We start from the raw sequence: 10,630 nt of genomic DNA on the forward strand, positions 1-10,630 counted from the left end.
AAGCTGGTGTGCTCACTTTTGCCCATTCACCAATTGGGCCTGCTAGGCCCTGAGTTTGTATCCCAGCACTGCCAAAAGATTATCCTGATGTGAGAAGCCTATCGATCCATCTGTTTTCCTGTCCTGAGAAAGACCTGGGTCTCAGGGAGGACGGAGATTACTACATAGGCAACCCTATACCCAAAGGAGTGGGTTGCCATCCATGTCAGCACAGTTATATCTGTCATCATAATCAATAAAATACACATTGCATCCAAGCATAAGACACAAAATAAAGAGAACGAGTACACTGAATGCAAGATGCCACCCATCCATGTATGATAATATAGATCCTGTACTTAAACGATGAATTCATGATTATATTGATCCTCCCTTCCAGGGCTCAGTCTCAGAACCTGGGTACATCCTAGCTCCATAGTGGCTCACAGGCTGGTGTGCTCAAATTGACCCAATTCACCAATTGGGCCAGCTAGGCCCTGAGTTCAAATCCCAGCACTTGCGAAAGATTCATCTTGATGTGAGAAGCGCATCGATCCACCTGTTTTCCTGTCCTGTGAAAGTCCTGGGCCTCAGCCAGGATGGAGAATGGTATATAGGCAACCCTATAGCCATGGGAATAGGATGTCATCCATGTCAGCACAGATATACCTGTCACCATACTCAATAAAATAAACAATACATCCATGAATAAGACTCAAAATAAAAAAAAGATAACTACATTGAATGCAAGATGCATACCAAACCTGTATGTAAATAGAGATCCTATATGTAAAAGAGTTGGGCTTGTTATTTTGTCCAGTGCTTGGGCTTCAAATCAAGCCCTGGACCAGGCCTGACATTCTAGTCTTCAAGGATGGTGAGCTTCCCCTTCTCCCACAGTGCAATGGGGTTACCCAGACCTGAGTTTAAATCCCAGCTCTAGCAGTATCACAGTGTGAGTTCTTAGCTAGGGTGCTTCATTCATAATTTTTTATTTATTTATTTTTATGCCAGAGCCGGGCCTTGAACTCAAGTCATGGCAACACTGCCTCAGCTCTGATCATCCTAGGCTGCAGCCTCTGGACCCACAGACCTCGGACCCTAAGATCCAGGGGCTTGCTGGAAAAATAAAAGCCCCGAGGGGGAATAAAAGCAGTGGAAAGTTCCACCTGGCACTTTTACATTTATTTTCCTTTGCATGCTGACCATGCAGGGTCCAAACACGGTGGCCTGCAGAGTGAAGGTTACCTGGTGTGGCTGATGGCCTGTTGGCCATCAGAAGAGTCAGAGGCCGACCCAGCAACGTAGGCCCCGGGGTCGAATCCTGGTCAGCCCCCATGCATTGAGGGAATGGTGGGAGATTCTGAGATACTCATTTCCAGACCTAGGAAGAGTCATGGAATTCGATGGATCTCATCTTTGAATGAGTAGTTCCAGTTTGATGCTAGTAGGAAATGATAGGCAGGACTTATGGGGTATAGATTATTTTTAATGAAGAGCTGATGAAACATGGCCATAATCATCAAGATCCAAGAATCATTAGTCACAAGGTAGACTGGATTCCATCACTGGTTGCCATCCTACTCTATACAAATATGTACTTATTTACATACTACCTTTAGATTATGAAAGGATGACTGTTGTGCTCCCCTTCTCCGCCCTGCCCCACGCCCACGCGGGGCTCAATTTCAGGTCCTGGGAATGGCCTCGCTCCTTAGTGTATCACAGTCTGGTGTGCTTACCTGGACCCATTCGCCTATTGGTCCTGCCATTCCCCGAGGTCAGATCCCAGCACTGCCAAAAGATGAATCCTGATGTGAGAAGCCAATCGTTGCACCTGTTTCTCTGTCCTGTGAAAGTCCTGGGTCTCAGCTAGGATGCAGTATGCTATATAGGCAACTCTATATTCATGGGAATCAGTTGCCATCCATGTCAGCACAGTTATAGCTGTCATCTTATACAATAAAATACAAAATGCATCCATGACTAAGGCACACAATAAAAAGAATAACTACACTGAATGCATGATGCATTCCACATCCCTATGTAAAGAGAGATCCTATGTATAAAGTAGGTGAGCATATGATTTTTGCCAGTGCTCGGGCTTCAGTTCAGGCCCTGAGACTAGGCCTGACCTTGTAGTCTTTAAGGATGGTGAGCTTCACTTTCCCCCACAGTGCAACAAAGTTACCCAGTCCTGAGTTGGAATCTCAGAGGTGGCAGAAAAATGGTGAGAATTCTGAGCCAGGGTGTGTTATTGTTATTATTATTATTATTATTATTATTATTATTATTATTATTATTGCCAAGCATGGGACTTGAACTCAGTTCATGACAACTCTGCCTCAGCTTCGATCACCTCAGGCTGGTGGGCTCCCATGGGCCTGTAGCCGATCCTTGGATCCTAGGCTCTAAAACTTTGCAGGTAAAACTGACAGAAAAATGACAGGAAAAGATGACAGAAAAATGAGAGAAAAAATGTGGCAGGATAGATTTTTTATATTTTCTTGTTTTGCACGGTGACCATCCTGGGTCTGAATTACACGGCTGCAAATGGTACTTCACCTTGCATTGGAGAAGGCTAACGGCCCATCAGGGAAACCATAGGCCCATGCGGCAAAATAGGCCCTGAGCTTGAATCCTGGTCCTGACACCTACCAGTGCGGGGAGATCCCAAGATACTTGTTCCTATGCATGGGAATAACAATGAAATGTTAGCAAACGCATGATTGAATGAGAAGTTTCTGCGTGTATTGGTCAAGTCCAAAATTAGAGGCAGTGATCCTAGGACAATGATTCATCTTAATGAATGGTTAATTAAGCATGAAAAGAATACTATTCCTTCAATGGTGGCATAATAAAGTCCTAAGAGTTAGTAGGAATGTAGTTGATGTCATTGAATATTAGGTAGATATCTCTGCCACTATGTACAAATATTTTTTTTTGTTGTTCTACCACCTGTCTATCCATGTATGGCTATTTTGTCCACTCCTGCAGCTCAATCTCAGGGTCTGGAAATGCCCTGGCAGCTTCATTGGCTAGAGGTTGCAGTTTTGACACACCCATTCAGGGTCTGAATTGGGTCTGCTAGGCCCTGAGTTCAGATCCCAGCACTGCCAACAATTGGATCATGGAGTAAGAAGCTGAGTGTGATAGCTGTTTTCCTTTTCTCTGAGAGTCCTGGGTGTCAGACATGATGGAGAACACATGTGCAAATCTAGATACTATGTGATGGGTTGTCATCAATATCATGAATGGAATGTGTGTCATCAGAGTCAATATAAAATCTCATATCTAAAATATACTGGGAACTCAGAAAATTAAATCGCCCAACAACAAATCCTCAAAGAAACAATTGCCCAATAAAAGAGTGGGCAAAAGACTTAAAGAGAAACTTCTCTGAAGAGGAAAGATGCATGGCCAATAGACACATGAAGAAATGCTCAACCTCCCTAGCCATAAAAGAAATGCAAATCAAAACAATATTGAGATACCACCTCACACCAGTTAGAATGCCTATAATCAAGAACTCTAATAACAACCGATGCTGGAGGGGATGTGGACAGAAGAGAACCTTACTGCATTGTTGGTGGGAGTGTAAACTTGTTCAACCACTTTGGAAAGTAGTATGGAGGTTCCTCAAAAGACTTCACATAGAACTCTCCTATGACCCAGCAATTCCACTTTTGAGCATTTACCCAAATGTTTACAAACAAGACCACACTAAAGCTACCAGCACGACTATGTTTATTGCAGCACTATTTACTATAGCTAAGATATGGAACCAACCCAGATGCCCCTCAGTAGATGAATGGATCAAGAAAACGTAGTATATATACACAATGGAATTCTATGCCTCCATCAGAAAGAATGACATTGCCCCATTTATTAGGAAATGGAAAGACTTGGAAAAAATTATATTAAGTGAAGTAAGCCAGGCCCAAAGAAGCATAGGTCCCATGGTTTCCCTTATTTGCAATATCTAGTATATGTCTGGGTCAAGCAGAATAGGTCAGATAAGGTGATGTTAGGGAAATGAACCCTAAGATATGTACTCAAATGATTTTTCTCTCTCTTGTGATTGTTTCTAACACATGTATAATATTATTTCTTTGTTGCTTTGTACGTCCCTCTCCCACAGTATAACACCTGCTTTCACTGTATTTGATGTCGGTATAATTTGTGGAGGGGAACAGGAAAAATTAATCGTTTAAATAGGGATACAGGTGGACCCATTGCAGCAATGAGATGTACAAGTCGTTATGTCAAAAATGAACTTTACAACATTGGTGCAGGGGGAGTGCGGGGGAGGAGCAGGGAGGATTGGTTGGGGGGGTGAGAGGGAACATGGGAAGGGATGGGAAGTGGAAACAAAGGAGGAGGCTACAATGCTTGATATGAAATGTACTCATTATCTTGCCCATGTAATTGTATCCCCTATGTACAGTATTTTCACAATTAAAAAATGGAAAATAAATGAATAAAACAAAAATACAATAAATAACCAATACAAACAGGACATGGACTGAAAATCTATATGTAAGTAGAAATCTTACCTTTACAATATATATAAATAGAATTTTTCCAGGGCTGGGACTTTAATTCATGCCTAGGGACCAGGCCTCACTTTCTTGTCTTCAAGCATGGTGAGCTTCCCCTTCGTCCACAGTGCTTCAGAGTTACCCAGGCCTTAAGTTCAAAATCAAAGGTAGGAGAAACAGCGTGAATTGCAAGCCAGGGAGCTAATTTTTTTCTGCTTTTTTGCTTTTTTTGCCAAGCATGGTCTTGAACTCAGGTCATGGTAACCGTGCCTCAGCTTTCATCACCATAGGCTGGGGTGCAGCCGCTGGAAACACAAGCTATCCTGGGATCCTAGAACTTCAGGCCCTGTGCAACGGGGGAATTGCACAGAAAAAAGTGGCAGGATGGCATTTTTACATTTTCTTACTTTGCAGTATGGCCATCTGGGTCTGAGTGATCTGGCTCCAAAACATACTTCACCTTGCATTGCTGAAGGCTTGCAGGCTACTGAGGAAGCCATAATCCCGAACAATGATTAGCCAAGCACCAGTGGCTCTCACCAGTCCTCCTTGATACTTACAAGGCTGTGATAGGAGGATCATGGTCAAAGTAACCCTAGGCAGGAAAGTCCTTGAGACACCTGTCCAACCTCAATGCCAACAAAGCCAGAAGTAGAGCTGTGTGGCTCCAGTGGTAGAGGGCTAATCTTGAGCAAGAACACCTCATGGACTGTGACCAGATGCTGAGTTCAAGGTCCAGGACTGGCAAAAACAGACATACACAACAATCTGTGCAGCCATCTGGCTAAAGCAGGTCTCCCTCTTGTCCCCAACTGGATTGGACAGACTTTCCTGGTAAAGGAGCTGCTGTCATGTTGACTAGGCCCACTTGGTCTGCATCCCAGGATTCCAGGCACACCCCCATTTTTTCATCGTTCTTTTTCACTAATGGGATCCAAGAATAGTGGACATGCCCATATTACATGCTTCCCAGTAGCACCTGGAATCCCTCTGTTGGGTGACACCACTATCAGCAGTTGAGGAATGTAGAGGTCGCTGAGTGGTGAGCAAGAGACTCCAGGTGACTTTGAGGTAGAGTAGGAAACGATGTCCTAGTCAGTGAGTGGGAGAATAGAAGATTTTCTAGAGCCTGGGAATGTAGCCAGCCCAACTTTCCCGTCCTGGCGCTCAGATGTCTGAAACAATAAGAATCAGTGAGAGAACTGTGGGCAAAAAGCTGCCACAAGAACACCAGCAGTATCCTCCCGACAGACCTGAAACATTCAAGAAAACAAAGAACATGAAAAAGGGAGGGATCCCCAAGACAAACACCACTGGGGAGCGAGATTGTATGGAGAGTCCAGCGAAAGGTGATGCCGACCATGGGCCTACCCTGCCTTTGGACTCAGTCACAGCCACCAGGGTCCAGAGTGTCAAGGGTCCCAATCCCACCAAGGATCCACAGAGATGCTACCTGCATATGATGCCCACCCTGGACCACAGAAAAGAAGAAACCAGGCACTCTGTGCCAATATCCAACCACTGAAGTAGGGAGACAGACCCGCAGGGTCAATGGGAGTAAGAGAGGGAGAAGATAGACCAGATACATGCAGCACCAAAAATGGAGGTAGAAATCCAAAAGGCACCCATACAGTGGTTGGTTTCGGCAGAAAGCGATTTACAATGTGCACTGGCCCAAGTGCAGTAGGCCGCTGATGACAGAGAAAGGGAGCATGAAGCTCTCACCAGCTGCCTACAAGCTACAGAGTGGGGTGTGGCAGAGCTGGAGATAGTGGCTTCTCTGGTCACTGCTGCAAAGGAGAAGACCAAAATGTTCCTCAAACAGCTGAATGATGTGATCCTTCAGCTCGAGGAAAATACCAGAAACTTTGATGACCTGGAGCAAGTGAACACAGAGTTGCAGCAGAAGGTGGAAGTGCTGTAGGTACAGAGGAGCAACATGAAGAAGAGAATATGCAAGTTCCAACAAGCTCTGGAGGGCATTAGGTACTGAAGATGGAGTTGAATAACCTGGAGGAACAACTTCATATCCAGGTCCAGGAAAACCAGTCTCCGTCTTCAGGACGTGGAGCAGTAGGAGCAACTGCAGAGACTGGAGGAGAAAGCCTAGGATCAGCAGGAGACCCCTGAGACCCCACGATGTGCATGTGTGTGGGATAGACAACCGGAGGAAAAGCTGGCCCTGCTGTGGGACACTCTCCACCGGATGAGTAGTGAGAAGGAGGAGCTTGCCAGCATCCTGGACACAAAGCAGCAGATGAAGAAACATCTGCGGGAGCAGTAGGACTGCTCAGAGAAGAAGATAGAGAAATGGATAGTGGTGGCTGAGAGAGAGAGAGCCAAGCAGCTCAGGAGCAGCAGGAGCAGTCCCTGGGCCAGTGCAGGAGTTCAGAACCTCCTGTGAATGGCACATTGTCTCCAATGAGCGATTGTGGTCTGAGAAGGAGGCCCTGCAGCAGCACTTAGAGAGGCAGATCCAGCTGCTGGAGCAGCTGATGCAAGTGAAGGGCTCAACAAACTGGAGGGACCAGGTGGTGTCCCCGAAGTGGCAGGACACTCTCAAGTGCCTGGAAGCCACCAGATCACAGGAGGAATGCCTGCAAGCCCAGCTGAGCTTCCTGGCTTTCCCTGGGGAAGGGGAAGGGATGAGCCCTGGAGAAGCAAAAGGTAACGAGGTGAATCCCCCCCACCCCATGTGACCATCACACAGGATGGAGAGGTTCCCCAGACCAAGAGTGACATGGCTCTGAGAGTGCTCTTGGAGGATGAGATCCACAGGGGGAAACTCCTGACCCAAGAATGGTGGGCTAGCTTCAGGCACCCCATGGCCAACCCAGCAGCTCAGTGCCAGACTGAGCTGGAGCCACAGACCCTCATCCATGACCTGCCTGATGAGGTGGACTTCCAGAGTCCAGCAGGTGAGCTCCAGCATTGATGCAGCCAGCTTTTGGCACACATCCAAACTATCAAGGAGTCCCTCATGGTGTGTAAAAAGCAGATGTTGTTCCTGAATGAGCTATGTTGGGAAAAAGCCCAGTGCATGCACTGGCTGTCTCAGGAGAAGATCGAGAAGAGGAGAGTGTTGAGGAGCTGCTGTCACTCCTAGTCAGGGAAAGCACAGACAGCAGTTTCCAGATGCCAGCACAGGCTGAGCCTCCCATCCCCCTCCCCAACACTGCTTCAGAAGCAACTTGAAGACAGCATGGAAACTGCCAGAGGAGAGGTCAGTGTTCCCGACCCCATAGTGGATTCCCCCAAGGAGCAGGTCCTGCCCCAGATGCCCCACATCCAGATCTGCCCACAGCTTCCAGGCTCAAGTGAGGAGTGCTTTCTCACTTTCTCCGGTAGACTGATGTAGATGACGACTCTCTATGTGACATACTGACTCTCAAAAGCGTTAGCCACCAGAACTAGGTGACCAAGTGGCTTTCTCTCAGGCCTCCATCTGCCGGGCAACGGGAAGGTTAAACTGGGGGTAGGGTAGGGCAGAGGCTGAAGGGAGTTGGCCCAAACTCAAGGGACATCTAATGGCCTATTGGTGGCCCATTGGTGACTTCTGGCATGCTAGGCAAACACTCTACCACTGATCCACATTCTCAGCTAGGATGATTTTTCCCCCTCCCAAACCCATATGGCCATTCCTCAGATAAATAGGAAGTAGGGGCTAGGATGAATATGAAGCACAAGTCTGGTTCAACCCAAAATATTCCCCTGCCCCCTCTTCCCACACCCTGAGTTGAAGTTTTTCTTCTACCATTGAGGGATGAGAGAGGGAGGGGGGAGTCCCAAGAAAATACCAACAACAGTGGCCCCCTGAGTCCCACATCCTTCCCCACACAAGTGGTCCTCCAGATTCCAATCTTACCTGACTCAATGTGAAGTCTACACTGTCTCCCCACCACTGCAAGGGTCAGGATGAAATAAAAGTCAGCCCAGGCCTCAGCCCACACCCAAAGTGGAAGCTCCTAGTCCCAGACCTACTTCCACCTCTGACTGCCCCTAGTTAGGCCACACCCACCACTCACCACTATGATGGTGGTGATGACCTCATGGATGGATTCCAGGAAGAAGGTCTATGGCAAAGAGCAGAAGCATCAGGGTGAGCAGGGCAGAAGGAGGTGGGGTGATTGCTCTGGGATCTTCCTTGGAGCCCTCCCATCCAGCCAGAACCATGCTGACCCAAAGCACGAACAAGGCCAGGGGGTGAGACGATGGAGGAGCACAGGATTAAAGGAGGTACTGCTTTGTCTTGGAGGACTTGATTAATTCCAATTATAATTAATTCCAATTACATTTGGCCCATGCCAATCCCAAAGACATCATGCAATGCCTCTCCGTGTTGTTGTTGGTCATGAAGGCTGTCCCTGAGCTCTTTTTCTCAAGGCTGGCACTCTACCACTTGAGCCACAATGCCATTTTTGTTTTCTGATGGTTCATCGATAAGAGTCTCATACACTGTCCTGCCCAGACTGGCTTGGCACCATGATCCTCCAGATCTCAGATTCCTGCGTAGCTAGAATGACAGGCATGAGCCACCAGTGCCCAGTATGTGATGCCTTTTGAAGGCATCTTGGCGAGTCTGTAAAGGAGCCCCAAAGGGCCTGGATAGACAATGACCCAATCAAGGAGCCGGGATGGGGGAAGGTTGACCTTCTAGCCATTCTGTTCCTCCAAAATTGAAGATGCCAGGTGATGTTGTATGCACCAAACACCTGGGCCAGCAGCCACCAGGCTTACTGGGGGAAAAAGTAGAGAATACCCAAAGACTGCAGTGTAGAAATCTCTGATTTTGCATTCATGTGGTGTGTGTGTGTGTGTGTGTGTGTGTGTGTGTGTGTGTGCAGCCCCACTTCCTTTTTGATGGTTAATTGTAGGTATGAGTCTCAAGGACTTTGCTGTCCATGGTCGCTTTGAATCATGATTGGGGGCCCCAGGGAAGCAAGAGTAAACACAAGTGACAAGTACAATCCCTATTGTGGGCCACTCCTGCCCCCTGGTGGCCACACACGGAACATGCGGTCTCATGCCATTATCCTCTAGAGTTCAAAATGGGCAAGTTACTAGGGCCAAGCTGACTTTTGCTCACCCTGATTGCTGATGCCTGAGTAGGTCTGTTCCACCCTAGGCCCAGAGAGCTCCAGGAGGCCCAGCTTTCCAGGGCAACAGGGAAGGGAGAGGTCAGCTCCAGGCTGAGCTAAGAGCCTTTGCCCACGGATACCCTAACTTGGCCTTACTTATCACCATAAGACCTGTCAAAGAAAAACCCCAAAAAACAAAATTGGATCTGTGCCTCCAAGTGTTAGAGCTCTAGCATTGAACCAAAGAGCTCAGGGACAGGGCCCCCAAGCTTTTAGTTAAAGACCCCCAGCTGACTTCCCTCATAAAACACAGCTTGTCTAAATGTGAACTGGTAGGATTTGTGAAGTGTTTCTGAAGAATGGTGATACTGAAGAAAGCACCCTAATTCTAATGACAGCTGAACTTGTGACATACAGCTATGTGCTGAGTCCTTCACAGGGCGCTATTTACTGGGTCCTTCCCTCATGGGAGTTATATGCTGAGTCCTTAAAAAGATGCTGTTTGCTGAGTCATCCCAAAGGGTGCCATTCACTGAGTCCTTTACACTGTGGGCTATAGACTCCCTCCTTCAACGGGTGCTGGGTAGAGTACTCAGCATACTACATGCTGAGTCCTTCAAGGGGAGCTGTGTGCTGAGTCATTTACACAGGGTGCTTTGTGTTGATTTTGGAAGTGTGCTGTGTGCTGAGTCATCCCAAAGGGTGCTATGTTCTGAGTCCTTGAGAGGTGGTTATCCCCAACAATCACACAGACACAAACACAAACACACATACACACAGGAGTGTCACCATGCAACTGCTTGGTGTGTGGAGTGGAGGGGGATGGAGGAGAGTCTCCTCCAGCCGTGGAGCTGAGGGGAGATTCGATCCCCTGGGCCGGTACTGGGGGTGGGGGTAATGTTGAGCTGAGGTAAGGCTGCAATTGCCATGGTCTAGAAGCCTCAGGGCCCAGTCAGGGCTGCAATTGTGGCCAGGGGTGGGGGGTGGGACCCAGGGGAGGAGGGGGCGGGGCCCAGGAGCACACTTTGGTGG

General features: G+C 47.6%; 1 long non-coding RNA gene across 1 annotated transcript; it reads right to left on the minus strand.

Annotated features, from left to right (window-relative positions):
* Positions 1-2,499: 2,499 nt before the first annotated feature.
* On the minus strand, positions 2,500-8,480 carry LOC138827088 (uncharacterized). Its single transcript, XR_011371953.1, has 4 exons — positions 8,386-8,480; positions 5,500-5,695; positions 4,536-4,668; positions 2,500-2,667 (listed from the first exon to the last, which is right to left on the minus strand). It is a non-coding gene; the product is annotated as an uncharacterized lncRNA (long non-coding RNA).
* Between the last annotated feature and the right edge of the window lie 2,150 nt (positions 8,481-10,630).

Source organism: Dipodomys merriami, unplaced genomic scaffold (genome assembly GCF_024711535.1).
Source record: "Dipodomys merriami isolate MVZ:Mamm:240054 unplaced genomic scaffold, mDipMer1.0.p SCAF_150, whole genome shotgun sequence".
In the NCBI taxonomy this organism is placed as follows: domain Eukaryota; kingdom Metazoa; phylum Chordata; class Mammalia; order Rodentia; family Heteromyidae; genus Dipodomys; species Dipodomys merriami.